Raw genomic sequence first — 19,460 nt, forward strand, 5'->3', positions numbered from 1 at the left:
AACAGCTATACTCTAGATAGAGGTCGTGCACGTGACGCCAACTTATTCTCGGCGCCATATTGCCAGTCAAACAGAGCTACTCGATATTGTGGGAGACATTGAACTGGAGGAGAATATTTACAATACCCGAGCAATTGCTTCATTTCAGGTAGGAATTATTATTCTCAATCTCAAATTACCAAAAAGTATATATAATGCCAAGTTGGCTCATTTGAGAATGATGCGTATTAAAAAAAAAATGGCCCAGAGGTTTATGGAGGTTATCACTTCTGTGTATGTTCCGTGGAGACGACTGTCCTCTTTTTTTTTTTTCTATCATAGTAAAACCAGGGGTCATTTATTCAAATATTGGTATTTGTATTGAATACTATCTGAAAAGATCGATGGATTCCGGCAAAGGTTAACGTGTCGCCAAACACACTTCCGCGTTCACGAGCAGTCAAAACTGTCACTGTGGGATTTATTCCTGATGAGGATAGATCCAGCAACAAAGTATTCGTATGCGTCCAGACTTTTATACGCTTTCAAACTTTTCCATGTAAATCTCAACAACTTACTCACCAGGTGCATGTGTAGATCCAGTTGTCCAAGACAAGTGGAAGCGAATTAACAGTCCACTTTCTTATCAGCGAAAACATCGATTTCGGCATTAAATATGGGTTCTCTATGCCAAGTGTCCCTCATTTTTCCACATATCTTCGTTTATTATCACCTTCTAAATGTTTAACGGTATCGGACAAAACTCTGAGTCTCGTGCTATAAGACATTTTCGTTTTGTCTCAACGGACTTAGCATTGAAGAATGCTTTGTTTGACCGGCACTATTGCCAGTCACATGATTTCGGTGACGTAGGTGCACAAGCTATACACTATGTGTGACATGCACTGTCACCTGTGCCCACCTACAAATTTTGTGATTTCAAGTGACAAAAATTCCAACGGAAACATGAGAAACGTAAGAGGTTTTTTTAGTCTGCATTTGCAAAATGTGATGCTCTATGGAATAAAACCAGCAGATCAACCACAGAACGTGAAAGCAAATTGCACATCGTTTCGCCCACTCAAAACCTTTTGAACACTATTCCTCAATATAGACATGGAATGCATTCAAAAGGAGCATGAAGAAAAACATGTCCGCAACGTATGGACAGCACTGAAGATAAAGATGGACCTAGGGAGGGCTCATGTTAATTTGAGTAATCAAACAAATGTCGCCAGTGGTGAAAAGGGTGCTATAGCAAAGTTATAAATGACATGTCTACTTGGCCGCCAAGTTGGTTGGGGCAACGTTCCCTTCAAAGATAATGAATGAACAATTGAGGTTCCCGCTTTTTGTGAATGTCCAAGCATATGCTAAACATTTGTAAAACGAGCCTCTGAAATTTCTTCTCTATGGAAAGGGGTTTTCTAGTTTCATAGTTATGTTGTGAGCAACTGCAAGGAGCACAATGTACAGACTTTTTGGGGTACAGTAATTTCTCGTTTTTCGCGGTTAATTGGTATCTGACTGTGACAATTGCTGTCTATACCATTTACGTTATTGATTATGATGGTTTCAAGATTCTCACATTCAATCATTTTTGATTGTGTATCATCCCCACATCTAAGATTGGGTTTGGAAACACTCAATTTACCCGACTGAATGACATTTTATGCAAAATTAGTGCACTGAAGATAATTGGGTGGTTTTTGGTGGTCGAGAGAAGAATAGTTTAGGAGTTTGAATGTGCCAAAGTATCACCTGAAATTTGAGGACACCTTGTCCTCATTACAGCAAACTATCACACAAGAGACCAATGGTTGGATTATAATGAAATTATGGTAATATGTACAATGTTTTACATAATTAATGGATGAAATGGAAATAAAAAAACTTCAGGCTACATATAAATAAAGATCACTTGAGCGGTTTTACTTTTTGTCAGCCAGTGTTTCCATTTTCCAAATGCGTAGAATTTAAATTAACCTCTAACACTGTCGAGTTTGTCCCCAAATGCAGAATAGTGCACTAAACGTTGGGGTGTAGATTGTTGTTGACCCGAATCAAGCTTTTGTCGGAGATCTGCAAATGGAAGTTTTATTCAGTCAATTTAACACACATTATGGCTTAAAAAATTCATTCAGCCCTCTCTCGTTTTGCCCGGAGGCGTCTTCACAACAAAGACAAACACATACTCCTTACTCTACTGTGACTACCTGCTGACTCCCTCAGATTTTATTCATCTTTTCTTTGCATGACAGTGAGCAATATTAAATTTATTCATGGAGCCTATTTTGAGGAAGTTTGTCTTTGCCCAAGACATTGTATCCTCTTCGATGATAGAAAGTAAAAAAATCAACAGCTAAAGTTACCATAGGGTGTCTTTTTTTTTTTTCCTTATTGTTCTTAAGCTGCTGGGCCACTGACAGCCAGTCTCCCCACGGGTGGCACACCTGAGACTTTGAAAACGCTCTGCTCGACAGCATACTTTAATTATTAATGGAATTTTTAATGAAGTAACCGAGAGGTGCCAGGACTGTTCTCATGACTTTATCGTGATAGTTCAGAGTGACTGACGCTGAAAGGGCGAAACCTCCTCCGCTGTAAATGATACCAAATGTCTACACTTCTCCTTTTCCCAGCAGTTGAAAGAGAGAGGTTTTCCAGCTGAGTGGGCAGGGTATCAGATGGTTGAGAAACAAAAGGGGCCATCTCGTCATGTTGGGGGGTCACATACCATACTGTGGCCTACTTACCCTGCTGACTGGGAACACACGTATGTAGATGGTAATGACGTTTGACCACACAGACATGAATAACAGTAGAGTAGATAAGCCAAGCAAGAACCTCTTCAATTCAGCTCTGGATGAGAAGAAAAGTTCCCAAGTTGCAAAAAGTGACCAAGTTTTCCTATATGTCCAAGTGAAAAATGTATGTGGGAGGGTGCTATCTGCATATTTGGAAATTTTCATTTTGTACACAAACTAGTTCAAAGTTCAGTTGACCGTTCGTAAAATGAGGTAGTCCATAGTTATTTTTGTTTTTTCTCAATATGCTGCTGATGGGGTATTACCTTGAAAGTACTGGGATTTCACGTTCCCATTGTTGCCACCGATTTGGTCCATACTCGTAGCCAGCTGCAGTTTTAACCCTGCAATCTAAAAAAATATGAGCAAAAAACGGACAAAGTAATTGGGCTTGCTCTCGAATACGTTCATCAAGCAGAAATGAGATAAATTAATTTCACGTTCACCCAAAACATGTAGTACTCGATGAATTTCAGCTCCACTGGCTATCAACACTATGAAGGTGTAACATTTGTTACTGATTTCAAATATGTTTATATTTGTTATGGAGCTGTACTCTGCTGATTTCATTTCTTATTTGTTCTTCAAAGTCCTTTGGTAAAAATGGACTGTTTTGCGTGTGCAGACTTCAAACTCATCATTGCTCCATTGACACAGATATTTGCTCAAGGCGTTTTCAAAGTTGCCTGTGCGGAGTGAGATAACACGGGGGATGGGATGTTGGAACGCTTCTAGGCTACATTAAATGGAAAAGTGTTGGAATTCTCAATGCTGTTCACATCAGCAATGCATGCACCAGCCCTTAGAAACCTAGAAAATCATACATTTTCTATTGTAACTGTAGTATGGAATAGCGAGCCAGTGTGGGCAGCAAGGTGTGTGCCTGACCTTTGCTTTGTACATTATAGCTTGGGTTTGGTGTGTTAAGTAACACTTCATCTTTTGGCATTTCCATGTACCGTGACAATTGATTTTTGTGGCATCACAGTCTTATTATTACTCTAGGATCTGTCACTTTTTGTGTTTCTGCAATTTACAATTAGTTTGCCTAAATCCCACTATAGATTGACATTGGGCTGTGCACATTGCAGTTGCTTTTTAGGGGGTGTTGATAATCTCGCCGCCTTTTCATTGGCAACTTCAAAGGTTAACTCAGGCTGTCAATGTCGAAGGCCCCCTTTTGCTGTCTTTGTTTGTTTTCAGTTGATGTTATCAGAGGATAATCCATCATTATAGCCTATAATACTCTAATCTGTCTATAGAGGCTTGGAAAGAAAAAAAACTGAAGCTCGTGTTGTCCTGCAGGGATCAGAATAAATATGCTTTATACAATTACTGTATCCGGTGTCACATCATACACAGATTAGTATAGGATTGGGTGTTTAAAAAAAAAAAAGAAGAAGAAGAAAAAAGTCCCATTAGTTAGAGAGCTCATCTTTTGAAGTGTAATAATTTTCATAGCTAACTTTTGTTTCAATGACGTGGGATCAATTTCCCGTCAATTGTCATTCACAATCGCTCAGTTCAGGATGCAGCAGGCCTTTCACCATCTACCAGGGATCGTTGCAGCGCCAGACTTGTCTTAAACTAAGCAGTCAAGATGAATAGACAGCTGTTTGCACATTCTACGAATCCAATGCAGCATTGAAGATGCAATGCTCTTTATCACTAGTTTAACACTCATCTTGAATCTAATGCTGGACGAGAGCCGCCAAATTCCCATCACCACTAGCATGCTTAAAGCATGGAATTGAGCAGAGACCACCCAGGCCAGCAGAGGACTATAAATAAAGGGCCCATTTTGTTTTCAGTAGGAATCTTACGATAGTCAAAAGTGTGCTTATCAAGTCACCATACAGTCACCCATTCACTGTGATGAGACTCAATTAGAGTAGTTGCTGTGTGGCTTGTTAGCAGCTGAATGGCTGTGAGGACCTGACTGCATCATGAAGGGCTTCTTTCAACTCACTCCTCAGTACGCTTGTCCCATGAGTGTGTTCTATGAATTGCAAAACTGGAGCAGAACCTAAAATGTCCAAAACGGTGAACTCGCATTATCGGCAGGATTTAGGGTTAGAACCGAGCCCACCCATGAATAGAGAAAATTGATGCTCTGCCCAAGTTTTTAATGACCAACAAATGCTATAAGACTGTGGCAAAGCACTCTTTTTCTATGGCAGTTTTGTTTACATTTTCATTTTATGTTTAGTTTGACATTAAACTTTACCTGGGAGTGGCATTAAACCGCTTGAAGCCTCTTTTTGTTGATGACTTGTTCACAATTTCCCAAACTGCTTCTTGTTAAGTGAGTTCAATCTGCTGTACGTGGAACATCCTGTGATCAAACCCAAATGACAGGTTAGCTGGCTTTGGCTGTATGCAGTAATAACTAGCAAAGCAGCGGGTTGATGATGGGATAGTTTGAACACGGTCTTGCAAAAAATATATAGCGTAATTTCCGGCCTATAAACCACGACTTTTTTCCACACGCTTTCAACGCTGCAGCTTACTAACGGCCACAAGGAGGCACTCGAGCGGAGAAGGTTAGAGTGAGACTGGTGGAATATATGTGCCGAGAAAGTGACTTTTACCGGTATGTTTTTTTTTTTTTTAAACTGGCTCTGTGAGCGCCATGCTAGCGTGTCTCTGCTGTTACTGCCGCGTCTCAGTGATTTAGGATTGTTGTTTTTTTTTGTTTTGTTTTTTTTAACCGCCTGTGTCAGTGCTATGCTCCCATGTTGCTACTGTGTAGCTCCCGCGGCTGTTTTTTTTTTTTTTTTTTTTTTTTTTTTTAACCAGCCCTGCTCGTGATGCTGTGTTGTTGCTATGTTAAGCTAAGCTAAGGTATTGAAACTTTCTGTGTACTATCGTTCTTTGTAAATATCTCGTGTTTCAATGTGGGTTTCAATGTGGGCACTTGTGGCTTTTACACAGGTGTTTCTTATGTATGTACCAAATGGTATTTCCTTTACAAATGTACTGGGTGAGGCTTATAACCAGGTACGATCTGTAGGCTGAGAATTACGGTATTTATAGCTGTTATCATTTATTTACACAAAAGTTATATATATATATATATATATATATATAAACACGAAACAAGCCTAAACACTGGTTAATGTCATCTTTGGTGGCTATGTCGTGACAGCTTTTTCACTTGCAATACACTAGTACCGAACAGCAAGTATCAGGAGATTCACTGGACTGTACTCGCAAACACTAACAGGTAGTTGAGTGTGAGCCATTACTCAATTTAATATGTCAACACCAAAGTTAAAGCCACTCACTTTTTGATTACGCAGGTAAAAAAAGAAGAGTCTTCGGATGATGCCTGCAGATTTTGGCAAGAATTCTCGCACTGAATATGTTTGAAAAAGCAATTGGCCCAGTGTTTAGCGCATATCAATTCTGAGGTTGTGTGCTCAAATCTCGACTGTAGCTTCCTCCCTGTGTGGAGTGTATGTATTTTCCTTGTGCTTGTGCGGGTTTTCAAACAGGTACTCCTGTTTCCTCCATGTTCCAAAAACTTGGGCGTTGGGATCATTGCAGACTTTGAATTGCCTCTTATTTGCCTGGCGACCAAACCAGGATGAATCCTGCCTCTTGCCCAAAGTCAGCTAGGATATGTTCCAGCTCGCTTGTGAACCTAATGTGGACAAATGTAATTTTTAAAAAAATGTGTGAATGGATAACTGTTGAGAATTCTCACACTCCAAATTCTCAACAGGAAGACCTGCCTCATACAAGTTGGTTTATTATTTCAGACTACCAAACATTCTCATTAGCTCATGTTTCATGCCGTGTATTTTTAAATATGACATGATGACTTGGAGGAATGGTAGCGCTCAGATTTGGGGGTGGGGGTGAATGTTTCTTTTTCTTGTCATGGAGCGGTGCGCTAAATCCTTTTAAACCTGGTCGCCGTGGTGGGGACTCTGTCTGCTTCTCCTCGCTTACATTGCTCAAGGCGTACTGGCACACTGATTTAGTCACAGTGGACTTGATTTGGGAGCAGATTTTTGTTGTTGCAAGGTTTCATCGGCTGAAAGAGAATTTGATTGGTTGGTGCAGTTTTTGAGGGGCTATGGGAAGCAGCCATTCACCAAACTCTCTTTTGTCCCATGTTAGAGTTTTCAAAAGCCATTAGCGTTTCCCATTTTCTAGTAGGATTCATGCAGTATTAATGATGTTATTTCAGTACCTTATTGCAGATAGTTGGTTTCAGGTTGATTTTGTCAGAATGCGGGTGTGAATTAAACTGCAAGGTTGGTTTAAATCGAAAGAGATGGCGTGAGCTTCGTTCTGACCAGCTGAGTGGGCTTGCTTTTAATGAGGAATGCAAATGAAGGAACGGTGAAAGTGTGCTGATAAATGGCGCCTCTTATTATACCCCCCATGTCAACCCATAAAATTATTGCAGCCTCATAAGGGAGACTTCAAGAGAATCTTGATAGGCCAATAATGTTGCGGATTGCAACTATCCAGGAATTATTTCCATCTCTCAGTAGTCGCTGAAGATATTTTATTATTTGTTCACACTTTGGGGACTCTTAAAATAGATGTATCTTGCTGCTATTCCTTCCCCACCAGGACAGCTTCTTGCGGCTTCCAGGCTGTTGTAATTTTTTTTTTTTTTTTTTAAAGAAAAGCCGGCAGTAACATTCCCTGAAAGGCTTTATAGTCCCTCTGTGAACATACAGTATATCACAATTAAATGTCGGCTGAGTTGAAAGGTTACACGGAATCAGGCGGCCTCTGTGTGGGTTGCCATGGCTACAGCAAAGGTGGCTGAGGAGCGTCATTGGAGAGAGTCTTCTACTGACATGCAAGTAGTAGTAGTGGTGGTGGGGATTGAGGAACGTGTGTTGGGGTGAAGGGGGTGTTCCACGGAGAGCCTTAATGTGTTAGCATGGGGATACTCGTCAGAAAACCAATTAAGGAAAGCATATTCCATAACTGGTCTGAGCTGCAGTGTAACTTTTATTGAAGGCGCTGCTTTCTGCTGTCATTGCAGTGTGTATGAGTCATGGAACACGCGAATGAAGTGGCAGATTGTACTAGGTACTATCCTACAATCTCCACCTTGAACAATATCATATATCACAATGGCAGCTGTTTATATAGATGATCTCTCGTACACGAGGATGATACTATTTCATACATCTATTTTCCAATGCAGCGGGAGATCAACAGAGGGATCAGTGATGCGGACTTTGTATCGGCCCGTTGTGGTAAAAAGGGAGCTTAGTCGAAAGAACAAGATCCCGGATACAAGCGGCCGAAACAAGTTTCCTCTGCTGGGTGTCCGGGCTCTCCCTAGAGATAGGGTGAGAAGCTCAGTGTCGAGCCGCTACTTCTCCCCATTGAGAGGAGCCAGATGAGGTGGCTGGGGCATCTGATTCGGATGCCTCCTAAACGTCTCCCTGGTGAGGTGTTCCGGGCATGTCCCACTGCAAAGAGACCCGAGGACGAGCCAGGACATGCTAAAGAGACTTTCTCTCGGCTGGCTTGGGAACACCTCCAACTGGCGATCTTAAGCTCTGCCCCCCTTAGCTACATTTGCCATGTCCCACAAGCAAAATGGCAACTGAACAGAACAGGTTTGAAGTCAATTCTCTCACGCGTATTCCAGATAATATTGCGGTATGTTTTTTGCCAAATGTGTCAGACTTGTTCAAGAGAGTTCTACAGAGATGTCTCAACTATTTCACGCAAGGATATGTACACGGAATTAAGATTTTGGATGGAGCAGGACGCAGTGTCAGAGTTACAGCCAAATGTTGGTGATCGATGCAAAAAAGTTTGACGCCTCACAAACTTACTGCACATGTAAAACAGGTTGAGTACTTTTTACTTGGAAAGATCATGAAAAATATCATTGTAGTCTTTATAAGTGAGTTAGATTTGATTTTCTACATTTAAACAATGGTGATGAACTCAGTCAGTACTAAACACAGTAATGTTTAGATGCATGCAAATTTCAAAAGGAGGAAATAATGCATAGAATACAGAGAATTTCCAAAGTTTGGGATCATTTCACTCTTCAAGCTAAAGTGCAATGTCCCAACTGCAAAGCAGAACTGGCTTGAGAAACCATCAAGTCAAATTCTAGAGATATTCAATAGCCACCTTACAAATGCACATCACACATTTGAAGATTAACACAACTACAAGCACACCCTATGAAAGGTTATACAACATTTATAATCTTTGAAGATGGAGTGGCCAAAGGAGACAGAAGTTAAAACTATTCCTTTTCTGGTGGACTTAGCTACATTTGGGGTGTTGTGCATCTCTCCAGTGAATTTACACGGTTTAAAGGAAGTTTTGCGTCATCCTTGCACCAGCTGTTTGTCTGGACTTTACTCACATGATCTATGAACTCGTGCTTGCCTTTTTCCTCACAGCTGTAAATTGAAATTCTGCACTGGGGCAGTTAGTTTATCTCCCCCTCCCTCATATCCTGCCAATGTAATTCCGTCGCAAAGGGCAGGAACCACCGAAGATGAGCAGAAATGGGAATAGCGCGGTGGCTGATGGTTGATGAGAATACCAAAATGCTTGAAATGTTAGGAACACTCTTTAATCTTGGAGATTAATGATGGTCTGTGAGTCTTGCACTCAAAGAAGAGGGAAAAGCAGGGGCTGGAGGTTGTCTCGTAACTTGTTTAACACAGAAATTTGTCACCCGATTTACGAAAAAAATTGGTTTGTTACTTTTTTTTTTTTTTTTTTTTTTTTGAGGAGTGACAAAATCACATTCATACTAAACTATAGTCTGAGTCTATCTCTCCTGGAGATTTATTGTAGTTTCATAAATAAAAAGCATCACAACAATTAAGGTAATCAAATATTACCAGCAATATGCTTGAAAAGCATAAAAAACGTTTTGCAACACTGTGTAAAGTGGTTCGAAAATCCATGTTACATGATAGGGAGCCTCCATGGGATTGGGATTTAAAGCAGAGAATTTAAAGAGCGCCGAGGCACTAATGAAACATTTCTATATGACATTTGTTGTGTATACTGTGCATATTTGGAGGGAGGACAGCCAAGGAAAATAAATCTCTCATGTTGTTCCTATGGTAACCATACATGGATGTCCCTTTTGTGGAACATCCTCATGATCCAGTTCACTCTATGGGCTTATGTTTACCAAGAAACCTAACCTGTGATCTCCATTGTGACAGATGCACTAAAGTGGATGGCATGACATTTCCAGGCCCTTCATGCATTATTCTATTGACCCTTTGAGGAATCTTTCTGATCCATTTCTTAAGATCCTCAACTGCGGCGGGGTCTCCTATTGACTCCGTAGCAGCAGGGTTGTATTTGACGGGTGTGGCTTAGTCCTCCAGTGATCTCGTCCTGTTCAAAATGAAGAATAAATGTCATCTGGGGTTGCGTGTGAGCAGCAGCGCTGCCCCCTTTAATAAATGATGAACTTCTCATTGAGATTCAGAGGATAATTAACATGTCCAAGCGGAACAGTGGAACATTATCCAGCTCATGTTGTGTCTGTTGTACCTGGGAGCACTGACTGCACTTTTCTTATCACCTTGCCGCAACTCAAGTGAAACGAGGGGTGGGGGGAGTGACAGTTGGAATGTACTTTCAGCCATTTATTGAAATGGTCAAACATAAAATAACAAAATGAAAACACTCACAAGGAGCATAGAAAAGTCACTAATCTGGACTAACCGTCTAGCACAGGGGTGTACTTTTTGAAAAAAGAAAAAGATGTACTTTTTAAGCGGCAAGTGTCTCGTGATCTGCCAATGAAGGGGGGGGGGGTTGAGCATATTGTCGCAGCAATGATGTGAAGGGGGAGGGGCATCACAGCAATAGCTGTGAAGAAAGCAAGAGACAGAAACATTGTTTTTAATTGGAAGCCATCTTGCTAGGACTCGATTTTTTTTTTTTTTTTTTGTACACATGCACAGTGACATGTCTGAAGAGGCCAAGATTGGTCAACCCAAACGTCAATCAACAATACCTGCGCGATCAGTCCATTTGCCGCAAATCAAGCGACCAGATGGATGACTTTTTTTGCGGGCGTGGGGTGGGCAAACGTTCACGATTGACTATAACTGTCTCGGAGATCGACTGGTAGATTGCAATTGACCCATTGGGCATCCCAACAGGAGGCGAGTTACAGCTCATAAAGTCATTTATGAAAGTCACACCCTTAAACTAACACAAATACTAGTGGATGTTTGGTTTGTCTCTGATCTTTACACTTGATTAGAACTGTTTACTGTTTATATTCTTTATATTCTCATTTATGTTATATTTTACAATAGTGCTGTTTTCCTTATTAAAAATGGAATGTTTATTGGTGCTACTGGCATATCCATTACAATTTAATGGGGAAAATTAGTTATTCAGAACAAATCAGAATGGTAAGTCAAGGTATCACTGTAGTATTTTCAACTCATGGGACATTTTTCTGTGTGGCAAAGTACAGCAAATGTTTTCTTACTCCTAAAAGTAAGAGTAGAAAAACTATAATCGTTGTTTTGGCTGATCCACCAACCACAACAGGACATAATTCTGAGTTGCTGTGGCAATAACCTGAGTTGTACTTGTTTTTTTTTTTTTTTTTTTTTTTACAAGGCAGTACAATACACCATCAATTGAATGTGTTATTTTAAGTCATATTATGATGCATTGATTCTTTAAGAAGCAATCAAAATGGAAATGTGATTTATGGTAATCCCAATTCCCCCCCCCCACCTCACCCCACCCCACCCCCACCACCCACAACACACACACACATATAGATGTGAAATTCTGTCATTTCTATACCTGGACACCAGGGTCCTCTCACATGGTTAGCTATAATTGAATCCGGGGCTCTCTTGGGAAAGTGGAGCCTACATGTGAGTGGGAAGTTTGGGATGAAGAAAAATCTTAAAGCGAGAAAGACATACACACACAATAGCGATTGTTGTTCCACCCCCCCTGGGAAGTGTGACGAATAAAGAATGAAAACTAGTACCTGCAGCTGGTATTAAAGTGAGGACAGTTGTGAATGCACCTCAGAGAATAACCAAGTAGTAGATTTTTCTGTTCGGCACCAAGAGTGCAGCTAAGGTCAGGTTCACTTTACTTTTGATTTATAGATTTCATTGGATTTCATATTCATACAGATTTATAGAGTTCATCGGATTTGTCCAAAGGGAGCGTTGTCTGTTGCTTTAAGAGCAGTACAGCTGCCTTTATAATTTCCACATCTCAGCACATCAATCGCAACCCAGTTCAGAGATACAAGAAAATCCCAAAATGTGTATTTTTACTGGACATATATATTTGTAAAAGCAGACATCTCCGATTAAACTGTATGCGTGCACTTAAAGTTGTGGCCAGTGAAGGTACTTTTTCTGCATTATAGTTTGGAAAGAGGTCTGTATTTTTGAGTCACATACTGTCTTTGTCATTTTATTAAAATGAAAACTAAAGTTTAGCTGGGGTTTTTTTTTTTCTACAAATGGAGAGTTGTCCCGAACGTGGATGCTTGTAACAGTATGTTGCACATGCATTTGATTAGTAAAACTAAGATCAAATTACAGCCTGATTGTAGTCATTATACTGCACAATCTAATGTGAACCATGAGCCTACAATTGGGAAAGACGCATTCTTATTTATGGTTTATTTTCAAACTTGCGGCTTTCTGGAGAATTGGTGTAAAGGTGGAAGCATATTTGTATAAAAAAATGGAGACTGTCCTAATGTACAACTACCTGGGGATGAAGCTGGATGAAAGGCTGGTCTGGACTGCCAACACTAATGCAGTGCACAGGAAAGGAGCCGCCTCGACTTCCTCGGCAGATTGGCTTCCTCTAACGTGCAAACAGATGCTACAGAAGTTCTACCAGTCTGTGATGGCGAGCGCCCGAATGTATTGCAATTGCACAATGCTACGTCTTACATCTATGGCAGAAAGAAGGGTGCTGAACAAGCTTCATCGACCACATGGCGCCATTTCCGGGTAGAGGAGCTGCTTCCAGGTTGCTGTCACGACCCTGCTTCACTGACAGACTGAAGAAATCCTACATCCCACATACCATGTGGCTTTTTTTAAAATTTCACACTAGGAACGAAAGGCATTTCATGTGGATTTCCTAAACTCTGTACTGTCAACATTTTGCAAATTGATCAGCATGCATTTTATTCTGTCCTTTTAAACTTCACTGGAACCATCAGTTTTCTTTAAAAAAAAAAAAAAAAAGCTTTGCACAAATACAATGTTTATTTTAATCTGTCTATTCATTCATCCATATAATCCATCTATCCCGCTATAGGTATGTTTTTATTTGTCTATCAATGTATCTCATTTTGGTCCAACAGCGCATGAGGGGATTTGCATATAGAGTATCTCGGGCCTGACGTGATGTTTTACGAGATGGAGATTGATTAATAAGATATTTGTAATTAAACCTGCACAATCTATCATCATAATAGATATCTGCATTGTTGTGTATATTGAAATAAAGAAATTGTTTAATTGTCACAGTTTGTCAGTACTGGCCACCTCGTATTTGTGAAGACAGAATTGTTGGAGCAGCTCTCTTATTGGGTGTGTTTTAGATGTGGCTAATGGGAGACAGTGCATGGGGGAAGGACTGACAGTGCTGTTTAGATTTATGGATGCTCAGTGCATCTGCACAGCTCTGTGGCCACGAATAATGATGGTCCGTGTGTTTACTTAAGAACACTTGTTTATTTATTTTATTTTATCATGTTTCCCTTTGAAGTAATCCACGCAAGCACACTTGAATGATGAAAATACAACTTTGAATGCACCTGTGTTGTGGATAGGGTTAGGGCAGAGTCATTGATTGGTTGGAGTTGATTAGTGTTGTCCATTTGCTCCATCGAAGATAACCTTTCTGTGCTGCATGAATTTGTTGAGTGCAGCATAGAAATAGTAGTTCAGGACATTCATTGAAAGATTCTCTCTCCCTGATGATGTACACTAGGACAAATGATCCACGGGGCAATCATGATGCATACTGTTCTGTTACCTAGGAGACCTGGTGTAAAAGTGAGCGAGTTTCACGAGACTGAAATCCATTTGCATTCAAAGCAAATCACTTCAACTTGTACTTCTTTAAAGCTCTTACAAGCGGAGGCACTCATAGCATTGCTTCATCTATTGTTGATGTGTTGTTGAATTAGTCAGGAGGATTGCTTCTTCCTGGGAGTACTGTAAAGCCTAAACATCATCATGGCCAAGCGTGCGCCTGGTGTGCGTGCTTGTAGTGCTATCACAGCCCGGCTAGTCGGCTTAACCTCTCAGCCAATGATTTTGGATGTGCCTGAGAATAGTCAAAATAGGATGTGGTCTTAGCGTTCTTTGTACTTTATCCTCCAAAATCCATGCATGTGGTCAGAGTAATTGCATCATTATGTCACGCAGGGACAGAAATTGCACCCAACACCCAAGAATAATACAACAGAGGCATTTTACTTGGAAAATAATAGTTAAATTTAAGCATACTTCCTGCTCCTCCTAATGAGTTCACATTTGTTCCCCCTCATTTATTAGGAGCTAAAATTCTTTCAACGTTGCCACGGTTACGGCGTTTTCTATGAAATGTCTCAAGGTCCCAAATCCTTCCAGGAAGTAGTGGCCTACAGACTGGGAGCAACAGCTGCCAGCCTTGCATTTGTCGGCCTCTGTCACTGCACAATTTCCCATCGACCCCTGTGCGTAATGTGTGTCGCTGTCATTTCTGTGGAGCATGAACGCTTATTCTCTCGCCCCATATTTTCCCCGATGCAGGTCTTATACCAAAAAGTGCTCTTTGTGTCAGTTGTGATTTGCCACGAAAGAAAAACGTCCCACATGGTCGGTTTCCCCGTGTTCAATTTGACTCCACAAATGTGGCGAAACCCTCTGTTGAGAAGTTTATGATTTACAGATGATAACTGCTTCTGTGAGGCTGACACATGTGCTCGCCACGCATTTTCATTCCCTGTCTACACCTAGCCAGCATTGTTGCCAGGCAACAAGGCTGCCATAAGGCGGCTCATCGTTCTCATTCTAAGATTTTATGTACTTTGGCAATTCATTATAAATTTAAGATATATTTGTTTGGCTTCCGGCAGCATAGTGGCATATTGGTAAGCATACTGTGGCATTTCTGTGTGGAGTTTTCATGTTCTTCCTGTGCTGGCACTGATTCTCTCCTGGTTCTCTGGCTTCCATCCACAGTTCAAAAGACATTCAGGGTTGCAAATTTCCTGAAAGTTTCTGGTAAATTCCCACGGGAAGTGGTCGTTATTGCTTTGACTTGGCAAAATTTTGAGACACGAGCATAGGTAGCAGTGAACTCAGCTGAATACCTCAAAAAAAAGGGTTAGTTTAGGTTAAATTGTTTATTACCACCGCTTGTAAAAGAAACGCATATATTTGTGTTACAACAGTCTGTTTAGCAAAATGCTAACAAACAGTGTAAATCGCCAGTGACAGGTTAACGAATAATATCAGTGTCGCAACCTAAAACCTTTAGAGCAACAGATATTTGAACACAAAATGTGCAATAAAACATGTTGACAGACAATATAACTCCTCAAAGGCATATTTTTTATCCTTTGCATAAAATGACTGGATTGGAATAATGGCATTTCCATTCATTTCAATATGGAGGAATGAGTTGAGACTGTTAGGAGTTAAGAGTGTGATCACCAAACAAATGAAACGTATATCTCAAAGTAGCAATGTACCTTCATTGCTCTTTTTTTCACTTCACACAAGTGGCAGCGTATCCTAAGTCTGCTCATACTGTACCTAAAATTTCGGCTTGTCCCGTTAGGGGTCGCCACAGCGTGTCATCTTTTGCCATCTTAGCCTATCTCCTGCATCTTCCTCTCTAACCCCAACTGCCCTCATGTCTTCCCTCACCACATCCATAAACCTTCTCTTTGGTCTTCCTCTCGCTCTTTTGCCTGGGAGCGCCATCCTCAGCATCCTTCTACCAATATACTCACTCTCTCGCCTCTGAACATGTCCAAACCATCGAAGTCTGCTCTCTCGAATCTTGTCTCCAAAACATCCAGCTTTGGCCGTCCCTCGAATGAGCTCATTTCTAATCCTATCTAACCTGGTCACTCCGAGCGAGAACCTCAACATCTTCATTTCTGCCACCTCCAGTTCAGCTTCCTGTTGTTTCTTCAGTGCCACCGTCTCTAATCCGTACATCATGGCCGGCCTCACCACTGTTTTGTAAACTTTCTTTAGATGAACGCTCATATTTGTTTGGCACAGTTTTTACGCCGGATGCCCTTCCTGACGCAACCCTCTGCATTTATCCGGGCTTGGGACCGGCCTACAGATTGCACTGGTTTGTGCCCCCATAGGGCTGCATTAAAAAGCAACCTAGTAATCCCTCGTAACATGAAAACGTATAAAAATTGTGGCACTCATAAGTCAAGGTACTGCTGTGATTGGATTATTTGATGGGTTTAGTCAGTCATTTTAAACTATACTTTGTCCACTTAAATTTGTTACCTATTAAGACACCTTTTGTAAAAGAGAAAAAATAATTGTGAAGTCCTGGTTTACTCCTATGAATCAATATTTATTCTCATATTTTCTTTAGAAAGTTTCCAATTGAACGTTTCCAACTTTCAAGGAATTCCAGGAATCCATCCATCCATTTTCTTAGCAGCTTATCCTCACAAGGGTCGTGGGAGTGCTGGAGCCAATCCCAGCTGTCAACGGGCAGGAGGCGCGGTACACCCTCAATTGGTTGCCACCCAATCGCAGGGCACATGGAGACGGACAACAGTCGCACTCGCAATTTAGAGTGTCCAATCAATGTTGCATGTTTTTGAGATGTGGTAGGAAACCGGAGTGCTCGGAGAAAACCCACGCAGGCACGGGGAGAACATGCAAACTCCACACAGGGAGGGCTGGGATTGAACCCGGGTCCTCAGAACTGTGAGGCCAACGCTTTCCAGCAGCTGCGCTGTGTCTCCATTCCAGGAATTTTAAGTGGAATTTCAAAACCGCCAGCACTTGTTGATGTGACTGGGAATGGTGACCATAGTTACACCAAGTCGCAGTTTGTTAAAACCTGATCAGTGTTGTGTTTCCAGTATTGGATATGTAGGCGTCTCTCAGTAACTTTGTGTGACGTCACATTATTCCTTTGAGATAGCCTTCTAGAGAAATCCATAATGTTTCGGTATTTTGCGGATTTACTTCCTTCCATTGTATTACAGAAGGAGGTGGACAATTCTCTGACAATATTCTGAATTCTCAAACATACCAAAGTATTTCAGTGGGACCAGAACTGTGATATACCGAGGGAGTCTATTCTGGGATGGTGTGCGTTGAACATTTTAAACCGTACTGAACTGAACAAAATTGGTGAAAACAAGTCGCATGTAATCGGCTCCGTAACTGACAGGTACTCAGTCGAGGGTATATCCCACTTCTTACCATCAACCAAAAATTGCTGTTAGTTTGTGACTGCTGTCTTATTCCGCAAAAAGTGACTCTAAAATTTTTTAGGCATGTACTGTACTGATGAACTTGTTGCATTAGAGTATTCTGTCAAGGAAACCTGTAGCAAGCGCCTTCCTGATGGAGGCTAATCCTGAACAGATTAAAATGTTACATCGGATTTTATTGATGTTTGCCCTCTGCGTTGGAGTTAATCTCAATGTCCACCAAACCTAAAAAACAAATTCAGTATGGATTTTAGTTTTTTACATTTCCGTTGCCACTTCTACTTAACTGCTACCCAAATATGTTCGGAAGGAGCAGCAGATTCTTCTGCAGTTCTTTTCCCCTGCTGTGTGACACGTTTGCGATCGAGTTCAATATGTCAACTCACGAGCGCTCCGCATCGTTACGGTAAATGAGTCTGCATCACAGGGTAGAGAGCCTCTGGATTTGCCACTCTGCTCGGCTAAGTCGTTTAAGGCTAATCTCGAGGAGGCCAATAGATTGGCCTCTCCTGGAGAGCAGCATGTGCCGCTGTCATTATTTATTACCGGTGGAGATTAAGGTTAAAAGCAGGAACATGCATTAGGGCAAGGAGGAACAAACCATCTATTCTTCGAGAACCTGTAGTCCCATCCATTCCCTTTTTTGAAGCAAGTGGATGTGGCCCAATTACCAGTAGTACTAAACCTTCGGATTGTATAGAACCTTACTACGAAGTAGAAGTAATATTGTGTGGAGACCCAGAATGTCTAGCAACATGCTGAGTCAGCCATTTGTTTTTCAATCCATGAGCCACCAACAGGTTCACTGATGTTATTTTTGTCGCTTTTTAGTTGTCTCGAAACTTTGCTGTGGTACATGTATTTGAAAGTCGGCAGGTTTTGAGGTGAAAAACATTTTTGTGTGTGGTTGAGACGTCATCGCTTCTCTTTGTCCCAACCTTGAGGGGCTTATCGTTCCTTTTCACTCGATTAATCTTGTGATTAGCCTGCTGATTGCTGTTGCTTTCATGCTTGTATTACGCATCTGTATTCCAAATTTCTGCTCAACTCATGATTTTCATCGTCTGTTTTATTTTGAGAATGAATTTTCATCCAATAAGGCTTCATGTAGGAGTAGGTATTTAAATAAATGTCACTAATTGATGGGGAAAAATAATGATCAATTAACCAATTCTTTGTTATCCTTTGAGTTGTATTAATGTGTTCTTGATTCCTCTTTTGAGGTTGCACTGAGCAGAAACATGCAGCCCAAAGGCACTGGTATTAAGGGGCATCCCGTAGTTGACGTCATGTTGTCCTTCTCTTGAGAGCAAACTAGTTGAGACTTCAGTATTTCCATCCCTACTCTTACATTTGCTTGGAATATTTTGGTGGGTGTCATGTACATCAAATTTGTGCATGCTCTTTGCAGCTTTGGATTCATGTTTTTTCATGCCATTGTATAATATAATCAATTCATGAATTAATAATGAGGATACAAGGATAAAAATTCCATATGTGATTGAAATACATAAATCAGTTGAATTTCAGCCTTGAGCTTAAAAGTCTGGAAATCCCTGCAAATGCCAAATGCGTATGCTTAAAACATTTCCATCAGTCTGCCTTTATTTACTGTCCTTAAATGTGAAGCAAAGCATGCACCCTGTGAGTGACTTTAATCCTTTTGCAGGGGTTAGGGTTTGCTGTGGTGACCAAACGGCAGGGGGTCCAGAATTTGCTGCATTCAGAAAAGGATTGGGGCAGATGAAAGGGAGAGGCCAGTCATTTTTGGTCATTCCAGGAGTCTTTAAACCTTCTTCTGCTCTCCTGCTCACTCTAATGAGTAAGGCGCAGTTAACTTCAAGCATGAAAACATTTAGTGGCGTCTCACTTCGGTGCATGTGCGAGATATTTCCGCAACTTTTTTTTTGTGAGCATGCCAAAGAGTCTCCCTTTTCCTTTCTGGTAGAGCAGTCAGTCAGTCAGTAAATATGCACACCCACAACTTTTAGATCTCCCTGATCTATGTCGCTCAAGCCGAAAGTGGGAAGTCCCCACACAAAGCTTCAATCTTAACTGATGCCACAGAATGCTTGCTTGATTCTTCTGCTTCATGCAAAATCAATGCGTTAGTAGCTGTGTGATGCTCAGGGCTGCTAGTTATTTTAGATCCTGGCTGAAGCCCCCTATGAAATCCCAGGGACATTATTTTCACGGTTTTCCTTTTGGGC

The 19,460-nt window shown here is 41.1% G+C and overlaps 1 protein-coding gene across 2 annotated transcripts in view; it reads left to right on the forward strand.

The window, feature by feature from the left end:
* LOC133511945 (FERM, ARHGEF and pleckstrin domain-containing protein 1) overlaps positions 1–19,460 on the forward strand; it is a 52,699-nt gene that overhangs the window by 5,329 nt on the left and 27,910 nt on the right. The window lies entirely within an intron of this gene.

Source organism: Syngnathoides biaculeatus, chromosome 14 (genome assembly GCF_019802595.1).
Source record: "Syngnathoides biaculeatus isolate LvHL_M chromosome 14, ASM1980259v1, whole genome shotgun sequence".
NCBI lineage: Eukaryota > Metazoa > Chordata > Actinopteri > Syngnathiformes > Syngnathidae > Syngnathoides > Syngnathoides biaculeatus.